This window comes from Hordeum vulgare, chromosome 5H (genome assembly GCF_904849725.1).
Source record: "Hordeum vulgare subsp. vulgare chromosome 5H, MorexV3_pseudomolecules_assembly, whole genome shotgun sequence".
Classification (NCBI taxonomy): Eukaryota; Viridiplantae; Streptophyta; class Magnoliopsida; order Poales; family Poaceae; genus Hordeum; species Hordeum vulgare.
In genome coordinates, this window is record NC_058522.1 from 31,103,372 (window position 1) to 31,118,671 (window position 15,300).

Sequence of the window (15,300 nt, forward strand, 5' to 3'; positions counted from 1 at the left end):
CGAGATTTATCAAAGGTGTGGATGTACTAACCATCGTACTAACAAATGCCGAACTCCCAAGCATCTAGCGGATTTATACATCAAATCCACTCGGAAAGGCAAACAAGTTCATGGAAAAGCCGAAGCTCACTTCAACGCCTTACAACAAGAAGAAAACCTTGAAGCTAGCACTTCTCAAAGCGCTCCTAAGGAAACAAGGCAGAAGGATGAAGATCTTCTTGATGTTGGCAACATATGGTGGAATACACCCAAGACACATATGGAGATCTTATATAATCTCCACATCACTCGTTTGATGTTATCAGCTATTTTATTGTAATAATGGATGTTATAATTTGTATAACTCTAAGTAGAATAAAGTCCTACGGACCAATCGTATTATGTAGTTCAAACATAATATCATATTTATATTTGTAACTGTAATATGAATACTTTGTATATATATATTTATATGTGAGTAATATGAATAAAGTTTCATCCTAAAATATTCTCTTACTCTATATAGATTTTACGGGGAAATAATCCAATGGAAGAAGAATTATGTTTGGTGGACAGTTGTACCACTAACACAATATTAAGGGAAATAAAATATTTCCAAACTCTAACTAAGAGAAAAGGGAATATTATGACCATTGCCGATCGCGATGCGTCGATTATTGGTTCAGGACGAGCCACACTCGTTCTACCTATGGGTAGTACAATTGTAATTGAAGATGCACTATTGTATCCTGAATCTACACGCACTCTTCTAAGTTTCAAAGATCTCAGATCAAATAACTTCCATTTGGAAACAATATCTGAAAATAATTCTGAACATTTGCTTTTAACAAAGAGTAATGGGTCTGAGAAACAAATTCTTGAGAAATTCCCCTCACTTTCATCTGGATTATATTACAGTTATATAAAACCCGTACCACATGTTGCGTACAAAATAATTTTTCAAGATCTTGATAAATTCAAGACTTGGCATGATCGCCTAGGTCATCCTGGCGTAGGGATGATGAGAAAAATTATTGATAATTCTATTGGTCACAGCCTTCCAACTAAAAATTTCCCAAAATCATCAGATTTTGTGTGCACCGCATGTGCAACTGGGAAATTAATTATAAGACCATCTTATCTTAAGGTAAAAAGTGAGTCACTTAACTTTCTTGAACGCATTCAAGAAGATATATGTGGTCCAATTCAACCACTATCAGGACCTTTTAGATATTTCATGGTGTTCATAGATGCATCTACCAGATGGTCACATATATGTCTATTGTCCACACGAAATCATGCTTTTGCCAAACTAATTGCTCAAATTATCAAATTAAGAGCAAATCATCCTGAAAATAGGATAAAAACAATTCGAATGGACAATGCCGCTGAATTTTCTTCACGTGCATTCAATGACTATTGCATGGCTATGGGCATTCATTTAGAACATTATGTGCCTTATGTTCATACTCAAAATGATTTGGCTGAATCTCTCATCAAAAGAGTAAAATTAGTTGCTCGACCACTTTTACAGAATTGTAGTTTACCAACATCTTGTTGGGCACATGCGGTATTACACGCCGCAGATCTGATACAAATTAGACCAACTGCATATCATACAACCTCCCCACTACAACTAGTACGTGGCACTCAGCCAAGTATTTCCCATCTGCGAAAATTCGGTTGCGCAGTATACGTACCAATATCACCACCGCAGCGTACAATGATGGGCCCCCACAGAAAACTAGGGATCTATGTGGGTTATAATTCTCCGTCAATTATTAAATATCTTGAACCTCTTACAGGGGACCTGTTTACTGCCCGCTACGCTGATTCAATTTTTGATGAGGACCATTTCCCGGCATTAGGGGGAGAATCAAACCACAAAGAATGCCAGGAAATAGATTGGAATGTAACAGGCATTCAGTCCTTAGATCCACGTACTAAAGAATCTGAAACTAAAGTTCAGAGGATCATAGATTTGCAACACATTGCAAATAATCTGCGAGATGCATTTACTGACCATAAAGGTGTCACTAAATCACATATTCCCGCTGTTAATGCATCAGAACGAGTGGAGGTACCAACTAAAACCACTCAAACCCCAAATGAGAGTAAGAGGGGGAGAAATCTGGTTAGTCGGAATATAGCTTCTCAAAAGCCTCTGTGGAAACAGAGGAAATCAAATCCTCTACCAGTAAATGCAATTCAACCTCAAGTTGAAGGACACCAACCAGATGCTCAACATCTTGAACCTAGCATAAATGCGCATAAAAACATAATAGTTGGGACATCGGAACACCATGATTCTATTGTTGTGGGAAATCACATAGAGTCTGAAGGTATAAAAGAAATTTCCATAAACTATACAGAATGAGGAGAATCATATAATAGAGAGACTACAATTGTCGACATATATTTCGCCTCTGAAATTGCTGAAACCCTTCAACTGGATCCAAAACCAAAGACCGTCAGGGAGTGCGTCAAGCGTCCTGATTGGCCTAAATGGAAGGAAGCAATTGAGGCAGAACTGCACTCGCTCAACAAACGAGAGGTATTTTCCTCAGTAATACCTACTCCCCACAATGTCTTCTGATGGGGTTATAGTCCTAGGGTAGGGTCATAGGTCTGCCCTGTAGGTCCTACCCAAAGACTACCCCTCACAAAGGACTAGGCCCTTAGTCAGCTCCGACTGAATTAAGTAGTCCCTGTCGTCCAGTCGGTAACGTACCCTCGATCATCTTGTCGGAGACTAGCATTCGGAGCATATCAAGCTAACCGACTGGATACCACTCGGTACATCGTAACCCCCCTAGAGGGAAACGGACGTACGTTTCCAGGTGCATTTATTAGCATTTAGGGCGTACGTTACCTGTAACGTACACATTCAATCGCCACTACTCCACCCCTGTATCGGAACTGTTGTGGAGGGCAGCGCACTCTATATAAGCCACCCTCCCCCGCTGGTAAAGGGGTTAGCAACTCATTGTATTCCCTATTCCACTCGACAACAAGCTCCCTGAGCACTGAGACGTAGGGCTATTACCTCCACCGCAGAGGGGCCTGAACTCATACAACCTCGCCGTAGCTAGGACTCTGCCCATCCTTTTTGTACCCTACACATCTACTGTCAGGCTTATACCCACGACAGTTGGCGCCCACCTTGGGGCAGGCGTCTAAGCGACTTTCGGCGAGTTTGCGACTACTTTCTTTCGTCATGACGTCCGGTGGAGGTTCGAGCATGGGTCACCAGATCTTCTTCGGCGCTCTCTCCTTCATCATCGACGATTCGGCGTGGCTTCGGGATGCACCTCTCGATGTCGAGGCGCTTCCCCGTTGTGGGGCTACGCACTTCCGTGCCGGCGCTCGCGACATTCTTCTTCTCCAACAGTCGGCTACGGTGTCGACCTGTTCCGCCGTCACGCGCCGCAACAAGCGGTCTCGCTGTCCGCGGCTCCAGCGTTGGGTGCAACACGCCCAGGCGCGCCAGAACGCGTCTTCACAAGTGGCGGTTCTAGAGTCCGTTGTGGTTGCCCCGCTGTCCCAGCACTCGGACTCAGTTCCAACTGAGTTCCCTACCGAGTATGCGGGTCGCGGGTCCGCAGCAGAAGTACACATGGCAAACTCCCATGAAGATCCTCGTCAAGCTGGCCGGAGCGGACGCGAGGTTGGCGAAACGTCTGGTGCGCACCGTCCACCTCGCCGTTCTGCCAGTCGGCACACTCGGCGGAGCAACGTGGAGTTGTTCCACACACCCCTCCTCAACTTGGCTGCGGCTGCCAAGATAGCCGATTCCCTCCAGCCGACTGATTCAGAGGCTGGTAGGGGGATCGAGCAGATCCGAGCCCTGTTGCACACGGCGCAGCAACATAATTCGGCAGTCTCTCAGTCGCATAACAGGATCCATAATAGTTCCGTTCGTGCGAATACGCATCGGTCGGTTCACAGCCCTGGTTCCCATCAGCGGCACAGAGGTGGCAGCCGTTCCATCAATCACGAAGATCGCCACCGTTCACGCACCCCTCCGCGGGGTGGGCCCTACGGGCCCCGACATCATGATGATCGGCGTTCAGTCGGGGACACTTACGACCCAAGGCCCGACGCGAGAGGGCGTATCGCCCAGCGAAGGGTCGACCGGGGCCGAGCCCACCGCGATGATTATGATATGGACCGTCCGAGTGGAAATAGGACCATCGTGTCTGGTCCCGAGTGTTTCAGTCGAGCCATCCGTTCGGCTGACATCCCGCCAAACTTCAGATTGGCGACAGGAATTAGCAAGTTTACAGGAGAGTCCAAGCCAGAAACGTGGTTGGATGATTACCGAGTAGCGGTCCAGATCGGAGGAGGGGACGACCATGTCGCCATGAAACACCTCCCCCTGATGCTCAACGGCTCGGCGCGAGCGTGGCTGAACCAGTTAGCCCCCTCCAGCATCTACAGTTGGGCAGATTTGGCCCGAGTGTTCATCAAGACCTTCGAAGGGACATGCAAGCGTCCTACGGGCCTCGTGGAGCTCCAGCACTGCGTCCAGAAGCAGAACGAGCCCCTACGCGACTTCATCCAGCGTTGGACAACTCTCTACCACACGGTAGAGAACGTCACCGAGCATCAAGCAGTCTACGCCTTCAAGGCAGGCATGCGGTACAGGGATCTGTACCTAAAGTTTGGCCGAACAGACGACATCTCCATGAGCAAAATGATGGAGATAACGGCTCGCTATGCAAATGGCGAAGAAGAGGACCGCATCTGAAGCGGCAAACACAAGACAGTCGGTGATGGAGACGGGAGTAACACTCGGAAGCAGAAGCAGAAAGCTCCGTCCACTCCGCAAGCAGAAGCTGCAGCCGTGACCAATGCCAAGTTCAAGGGCAAAGGGAAGGCGCAGTTTATCCCCAAGAAGAAGCAGTTCAATAATCCCATCCTGGACCAGCCTTGTCCGGTTCACACGAAGATGGACGAAGAAGGCAACCCCATATATCCAAAGCATACCACTCGACAGTGTCGCCTCTTGATCCAGGGGTTCGGCGAAGGGCAACCGAGTGAAAAAGACAACGAACAGGATGAGGAGGATAAGGAGGATCCGTTCCCCTAAGTCCCTGCAACTCTCAAGATTTTTGCTGACGTCGAGAGCAAGAGTCGACTGAAGTTGGTGAACAGGGAGGTGAACATGGCCACCCCCACCAACCCCAAGTTCTCAAATGATCTCAGACTGCAATCACCTTTGACCAGTCGGATCATCCAGCACACGTACCCACCCTGGGGAGACATGCTCTGGTCGTCGACCCGGTGGTGGAAGGAGTCCGACTGCGCAAAGTCCTCATGGACGGCGGCAGCGGCTTGAACATCATGTATGCCGACACGCTCAAGGGGATGGGCATTCCGATGTCCAAACTCAGCGAGAGCAGCATGCAGTTCCATGGAGTCGTCCCTGGACGGAAGGCTAAGTCACTCGGCCAGATCCGTCTGTATGGTCCCGATGAGTTAAAAACAGCCTTCATCACCCCATTCGGGTGCTTCTGCTACATCACTATGCCATTCAGTTTGAAGAACGCAGGAGCTACCTTTATGCGTATGATCCAAAAATGCCTTCTTGACCAGATCGGTCGGAATGTGGAGGCATACATGGATGATATCGTAGTCAAGTCACGCAAAGGTTCCGACCTGCTGACTGACTTGGCAGAAACATTCGCCAACCTTCGTAGGTACGATATCAAACTCAACCCCGCCAAATGTTCATTCGGCGTTCCCACCGGAAATTTACTCGGTTTCTTCGTTTCCGAACGAGGGATCGATGTCAACCCCGAAAAGATCGGGACCATCGTCCGAATGGAGAGGCCGGTCAGAATACACGATGTTCAACGGCTCACAGGTTGCCTAGTGGCTTTGAGCAGATTCGTCAGTCGACTCGGCGAGAAAGCACTTCCTCTGTACCGACTCATGAAGAAATCAGATACTTTCGAGTGTACAGACGAAGCCCAAGTCGCATTCGACGACCTCAAAGTCCTACTTTCCACCCAGCCGGTTCTTACTGCTCCGCTCAGTAAAGAGCCCCTTCTTCTGTATATCGCGGCTACAAATCAAGTCGTCAGTACTGTTCTTACAGTCGAACGAGAAGAAGAAGGCAAAGCATATAAAGTTCAGCGGCCAGTGTACTACGTCTCTGAAGTCCTGACTCCTTCCAAGCATAGGTATCCCCATTATCAAAAACTTATCTACGGGATTTACATGACTGCGAAGAAGGTGGCCCATTATTTCCAAGACCACTCGGTGTCTATCATTTCTGATGCTCCGTTGTCGGAAATTCTCCACAATCGAGATGCGTCAGGCCGAGTGGCGAAGTGGGAAATGGAGATGTTGTACTGCGATATCAAGTTCGAGGCCAAGAAAGCTATCAAGTCTCAAGCTCTGGCTGACTTCATAGAAGAATGGGTAGAACAACAGCAACCGACCCACATCTACTCGGCCCATTGGACAATGTTCTGCGATGTGTCCAAGATGCTGAATGGCTCCGGCGCTGGCGTTGTGATCATATCACCAAAGGGTGACAAGCTCAAGTACGTGCTACAGATACACTTCGATTCCTCCAACAACGAGGCAGAGTATGAAGCTCTCCTCTACGGGTTGCGTATGGCCATCTCACTCGGCGTCCGTCGCCTGATGGTCTACGGCGATTCGGATTTGGTGGTCAATCAAGTGATGAAAGAGTGGGACGTCAGGAACCCCACCATGACCACATACTGCAATGCAGTGAGGAAGCTCGAGAAGAAGTTTGAAGGTCTAGAACTTCACCATGTTCCGAGACTGAAGAACCAAGCAGCTGATGAGTTGGCAAAGCTTGGATCCACTCGGAGACCAGTCCCGAGTGACGTCTGCCTCGAGCACCTTCACCTCCCTTCAGTCAAAGAAGATCCTTTTACAGAAGAACCAGTACAACCAAAGAGTTCAACAGATCCGACTGAAGTCGATGTACCTGCTGTGGTTGACCTGGTCATGGAGATTCTTGCTGTCATCCCCGATTGGACTGTGCCGATCATTGCATATATCCTGAGACAGGAACTACCAGAAGACAAAGTCCAGGCCAGGCAGATAGTCCGCAGGTCGAAGTCATTCACTATCATTGATGGCCAATTGTACAAGGAGAGCGTTTCAGGCGTTCTCCAACGATGCATCTCCCCAGAGGAGGGGCAATTCATCCTGGAAGATATTCACTTGGGGACCTGCGGTCATCACGCCTCTTCGAGAGCAATCGTCGCCAAGGCGTTCAGGGCTGGTTTTTTCTGGCTGCAGGCAAACGAGATGGCTAAAGATATGGTCGACCGATGTGAGGGCTGTCAGTTCTACTCCAACAAGTCCCACAAGCCAACATCTGCGTTGAAGACAATCCCTCTTGTGTGGCCGTTTGCAGTTTGGGGACTAGATACAGTCGGACCATTCAAGACAGGCCAAGGGGGATACACACATGTGTTGGTGGAAGTCGACAAGTTCACGAAATGGATCAAAGCCAAGCCCATCAAGAAACTCGACGCCTCAACAGCCGTCAAGTTTATAAGGGACATCATCTCCAGATTCGGTGTACCTCACAGCATAATCACGGACAACGGGACAAACTTTGACTCGGACAGATTCAAAGGTTTCTATGCAAGCCAAGGTATGCGAGTGGATTTTGCTTCCGTAGCACATCCTCAATCCAATGGACAAGCAGAGCGGGCGAATGGGCTTATTCTTCAAGGTTTGAAGCCCCGACTCCTGCGAGAGGTGGGAAACGCCGCTGGCGCGTGGGTCACCGAGTTACCTTCAGTGCTCTGGGGTCTCCGCACAACCCCGAACAGATCTACAGGACGATCACCGTTCTTCCTCGTTTATGGAGCAGAAGCGGTCCTTCCGAGTGACTTGCTTTATAACGCGCCACGAGTCGAACTCTTCTCCGAGGCTGAAGCAGAACAAGCAAGGCAAGATGGAGTGGACCTTCTGGAGGAAGAGCGCGAGATGGCGCTAACTCGCTCAACCATTTATCAACAAGATCTACGGCGTTTTCATGCACGCTACGTCAGGAGTCGCACGTTCCAAGCAGGCGACTTGGTGCTCCGAGTGGATCAGCAAAGACCTCACAAGTTGGCTCCGGCCTGGGAAGGACCTTTCATCATCTCCAAGGTGCTGAACAACGGAGCATACAGACTCTACAACATCCAGAGGGAGACGGACGAGCCGCATGCGTGGAACGGAGACCTCCTGAAGCGCTTCTACACGTGATCGTCGACTGAAGCAGTGTAAAGAACAAGTATTGATGAAATAATACAAAGCAGATTCAGTTTTTGCAGATTTAGAATTCTTCCGCGGTCGCTGACTCCGGTCACAAAAAAAAAACTTAGTTGCGATCCAGAATCGCCTAAGTTCTAACTTCCTCCGAGTGCGCACTAAACGTCGCACTCGGGGACTTAGCTGTGATCAAGAATCACCTAAGTAATACATTCCCCCGAGTGCGCACTAAAGGTCGCACTCGGGGACTTAGCTGTGATCAAGAATCACCTAAGTAATACATTCCTCCGAGTGTGCACTAAACGTCACACTCGGGGACTTAGCTGTGATCAAGAATCACCTAAGAAATAACTTTCTCCGAGTGTACACTTAACGTCACACTCGGGGACTTAGCTGTGATCAAGAATCGCCTAAGTATTAACATTCCTACGAGTGTGCACTAAACGTCGCACTCGGAGACTTAGCTGTGATCAAGAATCACCTAAGAAATAACTTTCTCCGAGTGTGCACTTAACGTCGCACTCGAGGACTTAGCTGTGATCAAGAATCACCTAACAAATAACTTTCTCCGAGAGTGCACTACACGTCGCACTCGGGGACTTAGCTGCGATCAAGAATCGCCTAAGTATCAACTTTCTCCGAGCGTGCACTCGGCGGCTTAGCTGCGATCCAGAATTGCTTAACTACATGAGTTGCAGATCCTCCTTGAGGCTCATGTGGATGTCAAAACAACTGACAACTACATGAGTTGCACACTCTCATTGAGGTTCATGTGGATGTCAAAACAACTGACACCTACATGAGTTGCAGACCCTCATTGAGGCTCATGTGGATGTCAAAACAACTAACAACTACATCAGTACCAACTCGACCCGAGTGCGACTTGATAGTCGCACTCGACAACCTAACCGCGATCCCGCATCGCCAAAGTACTCTTCAACCTCTGAGTGCGGCCTACCGATCCACTCGGCTATCCTACCGATCCACTCGGTGATACTACGGATCCAAGTGGAAATTCCACGGATCCTCAATGAGGCTCATACATGACTAACACTTACGTGCTACACATGTTTGACTTTGGCTTCACCAAGAAACACCAAACAGAAAACTTGAAACAACTTTGCAACACAAGAGCAAACGCTTTGATTCAGATTCAAAAGTTCTAGCAAAGATAGTTCACTCGGTGCGGATCAAGCTTACCCGCACCGATCTAAGAATGTGACGGCCAACAGCAGTGGCCAAAGTACCTTACAGATAAACACTCGGCATACCGAGGATAAAAGTGTTCTTACGCATCATCCGGATTAACGCCAGGACTGGAGGGCTCTACGAACGTGTCCAGATCAATACCGTCGGCGATGCGGGTAGCGCTCTCAAGGAAAGTTTCCATGAAGTCTTCGAATCGAAGTTTCTTCGTATTGGCAACCTTCAATGTCTTCAGCTTCTCCTCACGCACCTCCTTGCAATGGACTCGGACCAAGGACAGAGCAACATCTGCACCACAACGAGCTGTAGATTTCTTCCACGACTGCACTCGGTTCGGAATCTCCTCCAGTCGCGCCATCAGGTTCTCCATCTCCTGCCGCGACTCATCTTCTGGCCAAAGCTCCTTGTCGATTCGGCCGACGACTTCTCTCAGTCGACCGATGAAAGGGCCAACTTTGCCCACGCGGATGTGCGCCCGGAGCAAATCCCGATTGGCGTCCTCGCCGAGTGGCACGTTGTCGCGAATCGATCGCTCCACGTCCGCTGCTTCAACTTCAGCATCAACGCAAAAATCTGCAACAGAAGGGCAAGCAAGCAATAAGCGCCGATTATGACGTACATAGGACAAACACTCGGCAAACAACACGACTTACCAGCCAGACGCGTCATCATTTGCCGAGCCCAGTCGCCGACATATTTCTCTTGAGCTATGCATCGTTTATTCAGCACGTCCATCTGACCCATCAGAGCAGTCCTCTGTTTCCCCATCTTTTCCACTTCCTCAGTCAACACCTTGTTCGCTTCACGAGCCTGCTCCAATGACTTCTCTCGTCCCTCCAGAGCATCCTTCATGCCAGCCATTGCAAGCATGGCCGCATCAAGCTCACCAGCGAACTGATTCCTCTCCGCCCTGAGAGTCTCATAGGTTGTCCCCATTTCACAGGTTTTATGCCAACAAACACCAAGGGACAATCAGAAAATTCAACAATAAAAGTCTAAGTTCTTCAGACCCCTGCCGACGCAAGCAGTCGACAGCGGTCTCGGGGACTACACCCAGTGGGTTCACTAAGAGTGACCCCACTGGCATGCAACTCAAGCAGGCCCGCCCTATTGAACTGCATGTTACCACCTAGGCCTACGAGGCCAAGACTACCCGACCTGAGTACAACTTACTCTCGGAGACTCTTACAGTAAGTGCACTCCGAGTGCCACAACTGCTCGCAGTCGGTCATATTATTTACAGACACGACCAAATCAAAGATAATATGTATAAAGACAACTGTCGGTGCAAGCACTCGACAGAAGTCTCGGGGACTACACCCACTGGGTTCACTCAGAGTGAACCCATTGCAAACAACATATGCTATCCAAGAACACCCAGTGGGTTACAAGAGAAAAGTAAATACTTACTAGCCCACTTACTCGGATATCATCCCGCAGCTCCAAGCTCCGCTGGTACAAGGATGCAACAGAGTCGTAAGCCCTCTTGGCTTCTCCAGCCATCAGCTTCGCCTGCACCATGGCTCCCTTAGCCGCTCCCACCTACTCCTCCAGGAGACGCTGGATGTTGAATTCAGCATTCGACGAGCCTGGCATCGTCGGAAGTTCCTGAGGCATCCCAAGGTCCGCTCCAATTGGCTCTTCAACCACCAGCGCCGCTTCAGTCGGCGGCAGCACCTCAGTCGGCAGCACGTCGGCGGCGAGAGCAGCAACAGACGGAGCAACCTCAAGAACAGGCTCCGCGGCTTGTTCAGCTCTCCCCTGATCGCCTTCATCCACACAAATCGCCCCTGATAGGCCGAACGGCGAAAGATCTCAGAAAAAGAAAGAGGCAGGACCTATGATAGAATTCGAGACGCGATAGTATAAAACACTCGGAGTCACTACAACGCACCTGGCTGGGACGAGACGACGTTGTCCGTGTCCATGGGGTCATCCTCTTGGCGTGCCAGAGAGGTGGCAGAAGTAGCGTCTCTGTCGATTGAAATCCATTTGACCAATGAACAGGAGTTCACTCGGATATCAGAAGAAATTAGAAGATCGATACACTTACGTGGAGGTGACGGGAACAACAACCCTCATCCGCGGCAGACCCTTCCGAGGCTTGGACCCACTCGGTTTGGACGCCTTGGAAGACTGACGCACAGGCTCAGCGGTAGCCTCTCTGGCCCTCTTGGTGCTCCGAGCACTCGGGGGCACTGGGGCAGTGGGCGGAGCACTCAAAGATGCCGGAGGGATCGAAGGAACGGCAGGCTCGTGTCGGCGCTTGGTCCGATGCTCTAATTGCGGAGGTGGCGAGTCCTGCTCTTCGTCTTCCTCCTCTTCCTCGCTGGTCTCTTCTTCCGATTCCCCGTTGTCGGAGACATACTCAGCGCTCTCCACGCTACCTTCCTGGATGCCTTCCTCCTCCTCCTCGGCCGGATTCCCGTTCGAGACGGGAGAAAACCAGTCTTCTGCATAAAATTCAGTCGGCAACATCAGACGTCGCGCAGAGATTCAAACATCAGACGTCGCGTTGAGATAGTTAAGCGCACTCGACAAGTGTTACTCACCTGATTCGGAGGAAGATGATCCGCGCGGAAAGGCTTCACTCGCCGAGATCCTTTGGGATTCTCGCAGGGACCTGTGATCTGGAGCACCCACGAGGTCACCTTCTCCTCAGTCACGCCCACAACATTGGTCCGAGTGGAATCCTCGGGCCCCGTATAATGCCACATAGCATGGTCGCGAGCCTGCAGAGGTTGGATGCACTGACCGAGGAAGACCTCCAGCAAGTCTATGCCGGTGACCCCCCTCCTGACGACGTATACGAGTGCCTCGACCAGAGGCTGGATGTCGTTCTTCTCCGCCTTCGTGAGCGCGAGCTGCTTAGGCGGGGCGGGCCGATCTAAGCTAAAGGGAGGCAGTCCTGTCGACGCATTCGGACAGGCGATATCCTGACAGTAGAACCACGTCGACTGCCAGTTCCTGACCGGGTCACTTAACTGAAGAGCAGGATTACTACTCCGACTCTTTTTCTGGAAACCTAAGCCCCCGCAGAGCTGGAGAAGATGTGTCTTATCATCCGACTGGCTGAGTCGTTTGATGGTTTGGGATCTAGCAGAAAATATGTGCTTGAACAGCCCCCAATGGGGAGGGCAGCCGATGAAACACTCGCACAGAACTATAAAAGCAGAGAGATGGGCAATGGCATTCGGGGGAAAGTGGTGAAGTTGTGCCCCGAAGTGATTCATGATGCCCTTGAAGAAAGGATGCGGGGGCAAGGAGAAACCTCGATAGACGTGGCTGAGCAGCAAGACGCGCTCCCCCTCCCGGGGTGCCGGCTCGACCTCGTTCTCCGCCGGCAGCCTCCAGGACTTGTGCACGATCATCCCATGCTCCACCAGTTGCAGCAGATCCCCCTCCGTCACCATGGAGGGGAGGAAGTCGCCCTGAATCCACCCCACCGGCAGCAGCCGCTGCCGCCGCTGAGCAGGAGCCGCCGCCTTCCCCTTCTTCTTCCTCGCCTCCATCTTGCTGGTCTGACCCTTGGTCATGGCGGCAACTGCGAACCCTCGGGAGGAAGGAGGAGGAAGGAGTGTAGAAGCGCTGGAGGTGGCGAGAAGGACGGAGCAGGCGAGAGCGAGAGATTCGGCGAGTGTAACGAAGAAGCCTCGCCGCCGAGATTTAAGTAGGGTTCCGACTGGGTCACTGGCAGGTGGCCCCAAAACCTTATCCCCTCGACCCACCGCGGCGATATTAGTGGAGAGGTTGAAGGCACGAGAATCGAGGCATCAGGCGCTACTCGAGCGCGATGGCGTCATCCCCGCTGAGCGCGCGGAAACCAAAATTTGAGAATCCCGGAAAATCCGCTGCTGTCAGTTGACCGGTCGCGTCAGAAGATGCCGCACAAGCACTCGGCTCCCGACAGTCTGTTTCGCGAGTACTTCCACTCGGATCGTCGATCAGAAAAGACAAAATGGACCGAGGCAAGCAACGCCCAAGCCAAGTCCGTTCCAGTCGGATCCAAACTTCAAACATCGCTTCGTCGTTCCAACCCCAATCCATTCGGGGACTAATGATGGGGTTATAGTCCTAGGGTAGGGTCATAGGCCTGCCCTGTAGGTCCTACCCAAAGACTACCCCTCACAAAGGACTAGGCCCTTAGTCAGCTTCGACTGAATTAAGGAGTCCCTGTCGTCCAGTCGGTAACGTACCCTCGATCATCCAGTCGGAGACTAGCATTCAGAGCATATCAAGCTAACCGACTGGATACCACTCGGTACATCGTAACCCCCTGGAGGGAAACGGTCGTACGTTTCCAGGTGCATTTATTAGCATTTAGGGCGTACGTTACCTGTAACGTACACATTCAATCGCCACTACTCCACCCCTGTATCGGAACCGTTGTAGAGGGCAGCGCACTCTATATAAGCCACCGTCCCCCGCTGGTAAAGGGGTTAGCAACTCATTGTATTCCCTATTCCACTCGACAACAAGCTCCCTGAGCACTGAGACGTAGGGCTATTACCTCCACCGCAGAGGGGCCTGAACTCATACAACCTCGCCGTAGCTAGAACTCTGCCCATCCTTTTCGTACCCTACACATCTACTGTCAGGCTTATACCCACGACATCTTCCCTGTTGGAGCAAAATGGGTTTTTGTTCGAAAAAGGAATGAAAACAATGAGGTGGTGAGATACAAAGCGAGGCTTGTAGCACAAGGGTTCACGCAGAGACCCGACATCGATTACGATGATACATACTCTCTTGTAATGAGTGGAATAACGTTTCGATACTTAATATCTTTGGCAGTACAAATGAATTTATCTATGCAGTTGATGGATATAGTGACAACATACTTATATGGGTCACTCAAATCGGACATATATATGAAGGTCCCTGAAGGACTTAAAATGCCGAATCCAAAAGAAAATTGCAACGCATATTGTGTAAAATTACAGAAGTCACTATATGGCTTAAGACAGTCGGGTAGAATGTGGTATAACCGACTAAGTGAGTTCCTTATTCAGAAAGCCTACTCAAATAATGATGATTGCCCTTGTGTATTTATAAAGAAGTCCTCAAATGGATTTTGCATCATCTCAGTGTACGTTGATGACCTCAATATTATTGGAAGTACACCTGATATCGAAGAAGCACGCAATCATCTAATGGCAGAATTTGAGATGAAAGATTTGGGAAAGACCAAATTCTGCTTAGGCTTACAGCTTGAGCATCTTCCCTCGGGAATTTTAGTATACCAACCTGCATATATTCAAAAGGTTTTGGAAAAATTTAATATGGATAAATCATATCCAACCAAAACACCCATGGTTGTCAGATCCCTTGATATGAATAAAGATCCTTTTAGACCTCGGGATGATGACGAAGAGATATTAGGACCTGAGTTCCCGTATCTCAGTGCCATTGGTGCGCTAATGTACCTTGCAAATTGCACCAGGCCTGATATTGCATTTACGGTAAATTTACTAGCTAGACATAGCGCTGCTCCAACAAAACGTCATTGGACGGGAGTAAAGAATATCCTTAGATATTTACATGGCACAAAAGATCTTCGCTTATTCTATCAGAAAAACCAAGATATGACTATTGTAGGATATACTGATGCTGGCTATCTATCTGATCCTCACAATGCCAGGTCACAAACAGGTTTCGTATTCTTATATGGTGGAACTGCTTTTTCATGGAAGTCAACAAAACAGACTCTCGTAGCAACTTCCACTAATCATTCTGAAATTATTGCATTATTTGAAGCATCTAAGGAATGTGTATGGCTTCGCAAGATGATTAACCATATTCAAACTTCATGTGGTGTTGGTTCATTAGGATCACCAACTATTATATATGAAGATAATG